General features: G+C 36.8%; 1 protein-coding gene across 1 annotated transcript in view; it reads right to left on the bottom strand.

Annotated features, from left to right (window-relative positions):
* cdk18 (cyclin dependent kinase 18) overlaps positions 1-8,905 on the bottom strand; it is a 52,333-nt gene extending 43,428 nt beyond the window's left edge. Inside the window, exon 1 of the mRNA XM_081357243.1 lies at positions 8,650-8,905. The gene's annotated coding sequence lies outside the window, so the exon portion shown is untranslated. The remainder of the gene's footprint in view (positions 1-8,649) is intronic.
* Positions 8,906-14,164: the final 5,259 nt, after the last annotated feature.

The raw sequence follows: 14,164 nt of genomic DNA, 5'->3' as shown, positions 1-14,164 counted from the left end.
TCGCTAAACTGTGAGTCATTTTTGGTCATATCTGATTTGATGTTTGGCTAAGGGATAGTTCACCCAAAAATGAAAATTCTGTCATTATTTACTCATCCTGATGTCGTTCCTAACCCATAAGACTTTCGTTCATCTTCGGAACACAAATGAAGATCTTTTTAATTAAATCTGAGAGCTTTCTGTCCCTCCATTGACCGCTACGCAACTTTGATGCTTCAAAAAGTTAAGAGATCGTAAAACTAATCCATATGAATTGAGCGGTTTAGTAAAAAAATTCTGAAGAGACTCGGTCACTTTATATGATGAACAGATTTAATTTAGGCCTCACATATAAACATTCATCCACTCACACATCAATTGTGGTAAACGGAAGCTCAAGCATGTTCACTTGACGATTTGCTTATTTCCTTATGAACTTTTTGAAGCGTCAAAGTGGTAGTTGCGTAGCTGTCAACGGAGGGACAGAAAGCTCTCAGATTTCATCAAAAAGATCTTCATTTGTGTTCCGAAGATGAACGAAAGTCTTACGGGTTTGAAACGACATAAGGGTGTGTAAATCATGACAGAATTTTCATTTTTGGGTGAAATAACCCTTAAATTACCAACTGATTGTTCATAAGTGAACATGTAGTTAAAGATACACAACACTTTTGTTATAATAAGTAAAAAAAATAAACAAATAGTACTGGCTATTGTTTAGTATAGTTAGGCATAATTGAACAAAACTTTGCTTCTGAACAGCCGTCTATAGTGAGAGATTATGTTATTTGACTGCCTAGTCATTTGGTTCCTAAACATTTCATTTTGGGGGCCAGTGGTTCTCTCGTCATGTTATTATATGGAGCCAATGGTTGATTGAATGCACTGTAACTCGTCCAGCCCCAGCGGTTGTGAAATTGAGACGTCCCCCTTAAGACGGATGGCGATACCTCAAACGCGTATCGCCCCGATACAATATTCCTGCCTGTCAAGCTATAAAATCATGCGACTAAACTAAGATAAATGGGTTCCATGAACACAAAGACAACTTAATATTTGGCAAAGCCGAAAATGACATGACAGGAAGGGCCATTTGTCATTGCCTTTGGCTTCACGGCGTGTGTGGACATAGATAAAGATGCATATTACTTTGACTGCCACATTAGACTGTCTTTTTCAGAAAGGAGCGAGCTGTGAATGATGCATTAGTAATGCTGTTAGTGCTGGTGTCATATAATTTTCCTTCATTTGCTCGTACGCTTTTCATTACTTGAGTAAACACTTGACTTGACTTCAAAATGCACATAAATCTGGGGGAGGGAGTGATCATATATTTTTAGAAAGCCTAGCAGCAGTAAATGCCTGGCTCCCATATAGATGAAGCAATAAAAACGACCTTTTGTTTTCACTGTCCGCGTCATTATGGCCGACACCAGAGATGTCTTGTTTCACTACAAGAAGCTCTTTCTTTAGTTATGTAGATGCACAAACAAAAAAAAAATGTTCTGGCGTCAAGCTAAAACAATGGCTCTAGTGTTCCTCTTATTTAAAAAAGATATAACCAAACAGAACTGGCAACTATCGGCTAAACATCTTTAATAGTTGTGCTAGTGTTCGTTCAGCTGGCTCACAATTACGTGAAAAGAAACTGAGCCTGGTGAGAAAGAACAAACTGTGATTTTTATCAAGACTACATGGTCATTTTGTCGCTCCTTAGATGCATTGAGTTTCTACCCTCCTGCTGTGACGATTGCTAGCAGGCACTAGCTGTTATCAAAATCTTTAGCGATCCATAAATACAGCATTTACTTTAGCTCGACACGGAGGTCAGTATATTGCCCTTTTATGAGTAAAACTGGATTTTCTTGAAACGTTGGGCAACATTTCCTTCCTTTATTTACTGCAAACAGCAGGCTAGCTACTGTAAACATTTCAGGGAATCAGCTAGTCTGAGGCACATGAACGCTCATGTTTTTGCTAAGCTATATATCTCTCTTATAGCAGAGACTTTTTATTTTACCCGTTTATGTTTGATTGCTTTATGCTCACTGGTTGCCATTTCATATTTCAGGGGGCTTAATAGGGTTTTGGGTGATGTTTTATGTATTTCCTAGACATGCTTTATGAAAATTGTCCTTTTTTAAGACTAAAGCTATAACAAAAATGGATGTGAATATTAGCTCCGATAACTTGCTCTTGGAATCTTATGAGAAATGTTTGAGTTTATGTTGAGGTCATTGACTTTAGATTGCAGACTTCTGAAATTAGAGATGCATTATTACTGTATATTATATTTTTATGTAAGTTATATATTGTTGTATAAAATAGTCTATATTTGTGATTACTTATATATATAATAGGGACCTTTTACATATACATACAGCATATCGGGACCTTTTCTAAGTGCAGACTTTGGTATTATTGAGGGGAAATAAATTTGGGATTTTTTGGGGGGGGATTTCTTTCCTGAGACCAAAATTAAACTATGAGTCTGAGTCAGAAAATAGAGCTATACAGCTAAATGGCTGGCTGGCTAATTGTGAAATATGGATTTAAGATGACGGTATGTCCTGTGTTGAAGGAACTGGTCCAGTGCTGGTTTTCTAGAGGCTGCACAGAAGTTATGACCCATAAATAGCCTCAACGAGACATGATTAATAGAAATGAAAGTGTGTTGACGGGCTAACCACCTCAGATCTGCTGGGTGACTAGCTCTGTTTGCACTGTGGGTGGCACATCTTCACCCTGATATTCACAGAGAAAACACTGAACTGAGAACAGTTTGTGCTAAAATGAAAGACTTTGAATGGGGAAGTTAAATGAACACAAACAGGCACATGCAACACATGGGGGAATGACTAACATGACTAGTGTTTGTCTATTATTACAGGTATAATGAGTCACCACGAGTCATTACACATTCCAGGGGGCAGTTTAAATAACTTCAAATCAAATTCAAATTAAATATATGAAATGAAAGTGGAAAACCTTGACAGACCTACAAGGGCTAACATTACATGCATCTGAAGCCAAATCTTGACTTACAGTTTATCTAAATGTGTTGGTGTTGCTTTGCTAAGCTAACCTAATAGATTAGCCAAGTGGTTTTTATATGGTGTTGCTATGTGGTTGCTAGTCTGCTCTGAGTGTTTTTTGTTGCTATGCGGGTGACGGTCCGTTCTGAGTGGTTTGTGCATTGCTGTGTGGTTGCTCGGGTATTCTGAGGGATTTTTAGTGTGTTACTTGGGGTATTCTACATCATTTGTACTTTGTTTATAAGGTATTAGAGTGTTGTTATTTATTTATTTGTGTGTGTGTGCACTTTAAGCAGTTGCTCAGGTGTTGTAAGATGGTTTTTGGAGCATTGCTAGACCTTTGCATGGGCGTTCTGAGTGGTTTTTAATGTTTGACTTTGCAAATACCATTAATAAGCCTATCCCTCAGATCATTCCTATTATTTAAAGAACTACTGCAACAGAGAATAGATTTGTTCTGCAGCAAAAGCAGCTCTGACATACATGCTAAGCTGATGTATGCATATATAGCCAGTTCTAAAATACACAGTAGGTTACCTTTGCCTGTAATACTTAAAATACACCGAATTTACAAGCTTTGTCACCTGTTCAGGTGCCATATGCTGTAAGGGTTATAAAGGTTATTAACTATAAGGGTTTAATCATTTGTCTAGCAGCACACCATTAGTCTCCTGTAATCACTCACAGGTTTATGGTGATGTCATCAGAGCTCTAAAGCACCGCTTGATCAATAAGCACTCCTCCTATAAGTTATTTCTAGTAAATCAATTGAGGCCCTATAGAGACTTTAAACACCATAATTAGTCTGTGCAGATCAATAGTGTATCTCTCTTTTTCTCTCACTCTTCCTCTCCGTGACTGTTCTGAGTGCGACTTACAAAGGGGGGAGAAAAGAGGTCAAAACAGAAGGATAGAGGCTGGAGTTAATGAGTAAAATGCATATATTACAGTAAAAGTTTAATATGGCATATTACTCAAGTTTTACTCTAGCTGTTAGGATGAGTACCAGTTTTTATAGTTTATATTTCAAAGTATAGAATCAAAATGATCACTGATTGTTATCTAGCTGTGCTTGGTGTATCAAAATACAGTTTAAGTTGTGTGAAACTAATTTAAATTCTCATATTTGCTCACTGACTGTATTTCTATAACAGAGCAGGATGTGTCAATTAGTGAGTCTTAATTACTCATTATTTACTTTACTGATTAAGTGTAGTACAAACTTGAGCTGGGTGTTGTGAGGATGTGTATACGGACTTGTAGAAAATTCTGCTTTGTTATTTACATGTGAGAGCGACAAAGAAGCGTGGAGTTAATGTAAATATAGAACCGGATGTATCCCATACACAGGGCCGGATCTAGACATTTGGAGGCCCTAGGCAAAATTCATGTTGGAGGCCCCCCACCCCCAATAAAACACACTTGAAACAAATATGATTCCTAACCTTTTTATTTATACAACATTTAATTTTAAATTTAGTATATTTTTACTTACACAGTACATAAGTTTGGACAAATTACTATTTGTAATGTTTTTGAAAGAAGTCTCTTATGCTCATCAAGCCTGGATTTATTTGATCAAAAATACAGAAAAATAATATAGTGAAATATTATTACAATTTAAAATAATGGTTTTCTATTTTACTAGGCTATACTTTAAAATATATTTCTGTGATGCAAAGCTGAATTTAGTGTCACGTGATCCTTCAGAAAACTTTATAATATTCTGATTTATTATCAAATGTTAGAAATGGTGCTTAATATTTATTTTATAACATGTGATACTTTTTTTCATGATTCTTTGATTATTAAAAAGTTGTTTTAAAAAAGTCTTCAATATCACTTTTATAAATTTAACACATCCTTGCTGAATATTCCTGTTTTTTTTCTGTATTTTTGATCAAATAAATGCAGGCTTGTAGCATAATAATAAACTTCTTTCAAAAACATTAAAAATAGTAATGGGTCCAGACTTTTTACTGGTAGCCTATCAAACTTTATCTAAGCTAATCTCTTTTTTTGTTTAATGAAGATGTTATTGTTATTGTTGTTATTTTGCTGTTTTATTCAGTTTATTCACAGTTCCAGAATACCACTTCAGTAGATGAACATGAACGTGCTTTTATCATTTTTCTGCGTTATGGGCAGGATTTTTCCCTCCCATTTAATCAATATTGACTGCAGATATTGTCATATTATTAATATCAGTAATATGTTATTATGTATTGCATTGCTACCTTAAATATGCTATACACAAATCAAGTGGAAGAGAAAGACACGATCGCTACTGAGCAGGAAAAAAAATCTAAACTAATATTCCTATAGGCTTTGATGTCAGGGTATTATCTAATCATCAGCATCAGAATATAGAAGATAGACCCATATGAGATCTTTTATTTGAAACATTTAAAAATGTTGCAGTGTGTTGGTTTTTTAACTTTGAATACAAACGTCTTGTCTTTTACTTTTGTAGCTTTTTTACTAGTCAGCTCTGGACGCGATGTTATTCATTGATTGTACGCGCAAATTCAAAGCGTCGCGTCTGGGCACGTTAATGACGCTCGCGCTCTTTTAAACTCATAAAGCGGTGAATGGTTTTTCCAGAAATGACGCTGATCTACAGTATCCCACAAGTTTATATTTAAAATACATTGCAATCACACCAAAATCGATGACCTGCATTACGAGCTGTGCTTCTTTGCGTGCCTATTTCTGCTTTTGCTTCGCACTCAGCACCTGATGGATGCGTTCGTTGACCGCCTCTGATCGCCTCTGACGTCCCCTCGGACTAAACTGGCTGGCGCCTCTACAGTCATGGGCTGGCGTTAATGTGACGTAATGTAACAGTCTATGGTTAAGATAAACATCGTCACTATTTTTAGTTGATTAATAGGCTACATTTTGAAATAAATTGTAGATAGGACATTTAATTTTTTTTTTTTTTTTTTTTTTTTTTGTCCCTCTGTCTGGGCCCCATCCCGCCAATCGGGCCCTAGGCACGTGCCTAGTTTGCCTTTGCGTTAATCCGGCTCTGCCCATACAGAGTTTAGTTGCTTGCTTATGGTTGTTGAGCAACATCGAAACTTGCCAATTTTATAGAAATGTAGCAATGTACACTCACAAGTGTGTAACCCTATTAATACTATTTGTTTTACTCCTTCTAACTTGAATGTTATATACAAGTTAACTTTTTATTTGCATCCCTCAAGTTCCAAATTTTCATTTTATTTGGAACCCGAGGAAACTTCAATATAATGGTTATTTCATAAGGATATGGTTAAAACATTTATATTGTAATATATACCGTAAATGTACTCTTTAATGCTTTATACAACACATTCCTATTGCAAACTCTCCATGCGCTGAGTAAGTTCATTGACATCTGCACTCTATCACCGGCGAAATCCAGCATCTTGTTTTGAGTGATAAATCTGTCGGTGGTGTGAACGTTACTCAGAAACGCTGGCTAGCGGTGTGAACAGAGGTTATTAGTTCACAGGGCCGTGAGCACTGATGCCAGTGAGGCGAGAGATTGTGAGAGGGCAGATGGTGAAGAGGTTGAACGGAGATCTCCGCGCCGCCCCAGGCCTGTACCCTGGTGTCCATGTTGGGTCGACCTTGTTCTCATCATCTTGTTTTCACCATCAAAGCACAGCAGCTCTTTTGATTAATGAGAATCATCCACAATACTGGGTGGAGTTTGTGCATATTCAGTCTCCTGATGTGTTATTTCCGTCTCTAGGCAGGGAATTTTGTGTCATTTCCATTTCAAAGGTGGAGAAGAAAGGCAAAAAGCACTTCTTTATAATCACAGGGGTCTGAAATTGTATCCCAGCTTGGGTACAAACCACAGGGAAATTCTTGAAGGAACTTTTGTTGTTTCCTGATACTTACACAGAGCCATTAACAACACCGGATCCAAGCACATGATATACGATACGTTTTGCTTAGCCGTAGGACATTTGTGTGCGTCACTGCAGCCTTCGCAGCCGGGACTATATGAGAGGCTCGGTTTATCTCAAATGAGCAATAAAACCTCTCATTTGATGCTCTCCTCCTAGACCCATTTGGGCAATTATCTTCAATCGCCTTCTCCAAGTAAGTCTCCACAGTCGAGGAAGGAAATTAACCGAGTTAGAAGACCAACAAACCTCAATTGCTCCTCCTGAATACACAATTTAGCTTTGAGAGGAAATGCTGGCTGTCTAGACTGAGGTGATAATATCTGTCATATTCTCATTCTATAAAGGAACTCATAAACTTATATAATGCCATTCTCTCCAACGCATCACAGGTTTGACCTCATATTCTCTGTCTTTTAAATGAAGGTTATCTTCCACACATGGAATACAGTTTGCGGAGCAAATTATGAGGAAACTGAGTCACCATGACTAACTGATTAAAAATACCCATTTCTATTATTGTTTCCACTGGTTTTCCGCCCATAGGAAGGTACATGCACATGTGATCTCTTTAATATCTCAATTGTTTCTTCTAAATGTACACTCATGTGTCTCTAGTGTTTCAAAAGTCTTAAACTGTGCTCAGATTTGCCAAGATACCAACACATGCAATCGAATGTCAAAGATCTGAACCTGAACTTAAGCATTTCTCATAAGTTCCATCAAGACCTGAAAGAAGTTGCTACTTAATGCAATTAGTCTCACAAACAACATTTGCTCAGTTCCAGAGTTATTTTAACATTTTAATATAAAGTAAATACAAGTCATTTTGCCCTCAAGCAAATACAATGTGCCCTGGATCCTCTTTGTGGTCACATGAGCATCTGAGATCTAATCTGAAGAGTTGCGAAAGTGAGATTTGTTTGTGAATCCATGCTTTGACAGGAATCCAAATCATGGTGTACTTTAATAGAAGGCTTTTAAAGTTTATCAAACAACTTTTTACTCTCTTGTTCTGTGGAAAACCATCACATACTGTTGCTTTGAAGATCCAGAAACCAAAACACTTATCTGTAGACCTTCATCAAGAACTTTTTACTCTCATTATCAGCCTAAAATACAGCCCAAAACGACCTTGATGAGCATAGAGAAGCTTTACATTGAAAGTACAGCCTCAGCTAGTGGGCTGCTTGACTTCAAGATACATGACTAGTTTATTAATAGACCTTTCTGCAGTAATGAGCCACCGCCGGCCGCCTATTGTGGCTTCACACCGGTCCTGCTTCACACTAATGTTATTGACCGACTCTATTTGTGCGTTCGAGTGCTGTCAGATTGGCTACAATAAGCAGGCGTGTTATGTAAACATTACAGTGTCACATCTCAGGACTCTCTCTGCAAATCTATAGTCCCGGCCGTACATGCAGCTGTGAATCATGAGTGTGTGTAGGCTTTGAACACACATGACCCCCGAAGCCGCATATGTTGTGTCAGTGCGCGTCAGCATAACGCCTGCATGTGGGTTTATTAAGATGAGCGAAACCTGAAGGGAAAGAGCACGTTTACGGCGTTAATCGAGCGCTAGGTGTAGGTCTCAACACGGTTTTAAGTCTAGATCTAAACAACAATCACAGCAGCAGTGCACATAAGTGCAGACACAGTCAGAATCATCTCAAGCACGTCATAAGGTCATGACAGTTCATGTAACAACACAGACACGGTTGCATACTCACAGGAGTGGCTGGAGTCTGCAGGAGGCAAACAGTATACCGTCTCTACTCTACTCTTCCTTCAGTGTGAAAGGGAGGAGAAAGAGGAGGAGGAGGGCGGCCTCCAGGTCTGAAGGCAGTCAGCGCACCGGCACACAGATAATCCAACACTGGAGGTGTCTTATTTAGTCTGCAGCACGCATGCATGGGTGCATGCAGTAGACACAGGCACAGGCGTTTATCTTGCGTCCCCTCGCTGCGATCCCTCCTACTTCTGCTCATGAGAGACCCTCCTGACAGGAGGAGATGCGGGAAACATAACAGAAAATAAATAAAAAAATAAAAACATACAGGAAGCAAATGTGTCTCACTGAAGGATTTTATAATCATGCAAGGTCTCCACCCCCACTTGGCTGTCTCTCCTCCCCTATTGTTATAGCAACGGCCAATCAGAGCGCTTCATCACACAAGCCCTCTCCGCCTGCCGAGAGACTGTGATTCTTTCACACCGGAGCTTGTTCAATATGGCTGTGGACCAAAAGTGTGTGTGTGTGTGTGTGTGTGTGTGTCCTGTGGATGCTGTTAATTAGCTGATCTGTCTAGTGAAAGGTTAAACAGCATTTCGCTGTACTAAGCTGTCAAACTATTCTGCTTTGTGGTTTACCATCTTATCATTAGTGTGCTCTTCAAAGAAAGATATCAAACACGTCGGCATAGACTAATTAGGGAAGAGCTTTGAAAACATGCAGGTTTTCACTATAAGTCAGTTGTTGATTTAGGTTTAATAGTGAAATACACTGTTAAAAGACCTAATTAGACATTACTAAGTGTTTTTAATGAGTGTTATTGTCTTGTTTTTCTTCTTTCCTCTAACTTTCTAAAAATCTTTAAAATTAGATAATTTACTTGAAGCAACACTGCATAATGACATACTATTAGCACTTGTTTTCTTATATTTTAGCTTGAATATAAGTATATTTACTGCAGTGTTAGATTTATTTATTTATTTATTTTTATATTTTGTTTTATACTTACAACAAGTCTGACAAATAAAATACACGGTTAAAGATATATTATCTGAAAACAAGTATTAATATCTTATGCAGCATTGCTTCTCAAATAAATGCATCTTGTTTCAAGAAATGTTTGATATTTTGTTCAAAAACAGTCCAAAAACACCATTGTAATTTTTTCATTGCATGAAACTCAAAATGAGATATTCTGTTGAATGTCCAAGCTGCTCTTTTCCATACAATGAAAGTGGAGGTTATGGACTGTCAAGCTCCAAAAAATGACAAAAAAGCACCATAAAATGATCATAAAATAGTCGATTTGGCTTGTTTTTTAAGTCTTCTGAACCCATGCGATAGGTTTGTCATTGTTCATTCACTTCAGAATGTATTTCCCTCCTCTCTAGCTCTCGAATCTCATTTACGGCATTTCAGGGTGTTTCATGCTAGTGTTATTTTAGTGCTATCATAGCATTTATTAATATTTTGAATTTGCTTTTATTTTTATTTTGTCAGTTTTCATTTTAATTTTGAGTAATTTCTTTGGTGCTTTTGCCATTTGTATTCGTTTTTTAATATTCCTGTTTGTATTTCAGCGTTAGTTTTAGTGCTTAAAATAATTTCAGTTTAACACGTCTACTTTTCGTTCAAGTTTTTTTTAAGTTGAATTTTTTTAATCTAATATTTATATTGTATCTAGAAATGAAAAAAAAAAAAAAAAAGTACTTTTCTGATGCTTTTTGAGCTCAATGGACACATGCATTAGTTGAACTGCAAAACATCTCTTTTTGTATTCCATGAAAGAAAATCACAGGTTTTGAACCACATGAGGATGAGTAAATGATGTTTGTCTGAACTATTTCTTCAGTTCTAGTTCTGTTCCTTTAAAAGCAGTTTTGTGTTTTAAAACTCCAAGGGCTGTTAAAAAGCAGCTACAACTGAACAAAACCCCTGTTAGATCTTGTGCATCTCACAGAGGTAACACAGTAAAAGCTCCTTTTCATCAGGCGAGCAGTTCAGACGTTCAAACAACTTTCAGCTAGTTTCAAACACGAGGTTTGTTGATGTTTGTGTATCCGTATGTGTGTATTTACCCGCTGTATACATAGCACACTACATATAGCAGGAGACTTCAGAGGCAGTGACCCAGACAGCAGCAGAAACAAGTACTCAGCAAAAATTCAGCATCCAGATGAGGTTTTCTAATTGAAGGTTTTGGTAATTTCACTGAAGTGAGGTTCAGAGAAGCATGCAATGGAGGCTGAGGGGAAAATGGTTGTGCACCTTTCACACATTTTCTTCATTAAAACTGAAGCATGTCAGCAGCATTTATTTTTGATATTAGAATGAGTCAATAATTGATAGAGATGTTAACAGAAGACCTACATGTCTAAATTTACTAGCACAAAAAACAATGAAAGGCTTTTCGGTACTTTCAGTACGTTCCGAACACAATTATTTTTAATGAAACAGTGGCTTTCTAAAAAGTTCTCAGTGAGGGATCATGTACAGTTAGATGGTCATTATCGCAAAATAAGCCCTCAAAACTGATGGGAAGTGAAGCGAAAATAATGAAGACCTTAATTATAACATTTTGTTTAATTGCACTTAAATCTCTTCTCTATACTGTCTGTTTTAATGCACTTCCAGTTCTGCTGAAGAAATATACTATTGTCTTGTGAAGTTTGGTCTGGAAGCACTTCTGATATTGTTTCTCTCTTGGATTAATCAGTTCTGCTTGTATTATCCTCATTTGCAAGTCACTTTGGATAAAAGCTTCTGCTACATGAATAAATATCAATGTTAATGAAGTATTGGCCCTATGTTACCCAGCAGCAGTTCAACGGAAGTTCAGTTGATAACTTTTACATTTAAGGTTACATTAAAATATAATAGAAGTACTATATTTAATATTAGTAAACTAATTTATAGAAGCGTTAAATGCCTTTTTTGTACTATAGACTTTTATTATTTATAAATAATATATGTATATATAAATATATATTCATATATATACATATATACATTCATATATATACACATATATATACATACATATATGTGTGTGTGTGTGTGTGTATATATATATATATACACTCACCTAAAGGATTATTAGGAACACCATACTAATACTGTGTTTGACCCCCTTTCGCCTTCAGAACTGCCTTAATTCTACGTGGCATTGATTCAACAAGGTGCTGACAGCATTCTTTAGAAATGTTGGCCCATATTGATAGGATAGCATCTTGCAGTTGATGGAGATTTGTGGGATGCACATCCAGGGCACGAAGCTCCCGTTCCACCACATCCCAAAGATGCTCTATTGGGTTGAGATCTGGTGACTGTGGGGGCCATTTTAGTACAGTGAACTCATTGTCATGTTCAAGAAACCAATTTGAAATGATTCGAGCTTTGTGACATGGTGCATTATCCTGCTGGAAGTAGCCATCAGAGGATGGGTACATGGTGGTCATAAAGGGATGGACATGGTCAGAAACAATGCTCAGGTAGGCCGTGGCATTTAAATGTTGCCCAATTGGCACTAAGGGGCCTAAAGTGTGCCAAGAAAACATCCCCCACACCATTACACCACCACCAGCAGCCTGCACAGTGGTAACAAGGCATGATGGATCCATGTTCTCATTCTGTTTACGCCAAATTCTGACTCTACCATCTGAATGTCTCAACAGAAATCGAGACTCATCAGACCAGGCAACATTTTTCAAGTCTTCAACTGTCCAATTTTGGTGAGCTCGTGCAAATTGTAGCCTCTTTTTCCTATTTGTAGTGGAGATGAGTGGTACCCGGTGGGGTCTTCTGCTGTTATAGCCCATCTGCCTCAAGGTTGTGCGTGTTCTGGCTTCACAAATGCTTTGCTGCATACCTCGGTTGTAACGAGTGGTTATTTCAGTCAAAGTTGCTCTTCTATCAGCTTGAATCAGTCGGCCCATTCTCCTCTGACCTCTAGCATCAACAAGGCATTTTCGCCCACAGGACTGCCACATACTGGATGTTTTTCCCTTTTCACACCATTCTTTGTAACCCTAGAAATGGTTGTGCATGAAAATCCCAGTAACTGAGCAGATTGTAAAATACTCAGACCGGCCCGTCTGGCACCAACAACCATGCCACGCTCAAAATTGCTTAAATCACCTTTCTTTCCCATTCTGACATTCAGTTTGGAGTTCAGGAGATTGTCTTGACCAGGACCACACCCCTAAATGCATTGAAACAACTGCCATGTGATTGGTTGATTAGATAATTGCATTAATGAGAAATTGAACAGGTGTTCCTAATAATCCTTTAGGTGAGTGTATGTGTGTGTGTGTATGTGTGTGTGTGTGTGTGTATATGTGTGTGTATGTATATATATATATATATATATATATATATATATATATATATATATATATATATATATATATATATATATATATATATATATATATATACACACACGTATATATATACATACATATAATATGTATATATTATACATACATATAATTTGTATATATATATATATATATATATATATATATATATATATATATATATATATATATATATATATATATATATATATATATATTATTTATATCTATATATATAATTTATATTATAAATATTATCAAGGTAAGCAGAATATTGTTATTGTGAGTAATTCTAACCAAGCTGTAATTATGGCAAATAATGAAGAAGTGTGAAAATTACAGTACTTAATTGTGTGTATTTAGGATGCATAAAATATTAGCTGCGTGTGAAATTAGCAACGAAACAGTTTTATTCCAAACAAATGCTTAGATGTCATTTCCTTCTGCTAAAAAATATTTCAAATCACCCACTGGTTCTGTCGCAGAACTTTTCTGTAAGTGCATCCATACTAGTTATTTAAGATATTTATATTTATAACTGCAAAAAAATGCAAAAACAAAACTATACATTCGATCTTTTAAAAAAATGTAATGATCATTATCATTTTGAATGGATGAGAATGATGTGATATTTGAAACTGGGATTGTTTACACACACTGACAGCTTTCATAACTCTGATCGTTTATCAGCTTTGATGTCAATAATAGCTTGAGGTAGGTGAAGTTAGTTAAGCCGTATGATATCTGGCCCTGCTGAAGCCGTCAAACGCCTCTGTGCTGTCAGGACTGAGAGGATGATAGTATCTCATGCTCCTCTGTGATGGAAACTCCCGACACACATCAAACAACATGATCAAAGCTTGTGTATGCCTCATAACTTTGTTGTTGCAGTGAGCAGTACGAATAAGTTTTGTATGCTGAAGTTCAGTGTAGATTTTCCTTCTTAATTTCAAATGTGAGATCTTTGTTTGTGTTTGTAAAAGTAGCAGTGGAGACCCGATGATGGTGAGCTTTTTTCTGTAAAAGTTTCAAACTGAAAGGCTCTTTTGACATTAAAAATGGACGGTTGTATTGAGCTGATTTTAATTAGATGAATTGGTCTGAAATTCCAACATAAATCAGTCCTTTGATTTCATAGCTGCTGCTGACGATGGA

The sequence above is a fragment of the Scardinius erythrophthalmus genome, assembly GCF_964197995.2.
Source record: "Scardinius erythrophthalmus genome assembly, chromosome: 25".
Lineage (NCBI taxonomy): Eukaryota > Metazoa > Chordata > Actinopteri > Cypriniformes > Leuciscidae > Scardinius > Scardinius erythrophthalmus.
Note: the sequence above shows the minus strand (reverse complement) of the source record. Positions and strands in the feature narration are given on the sequence as shown.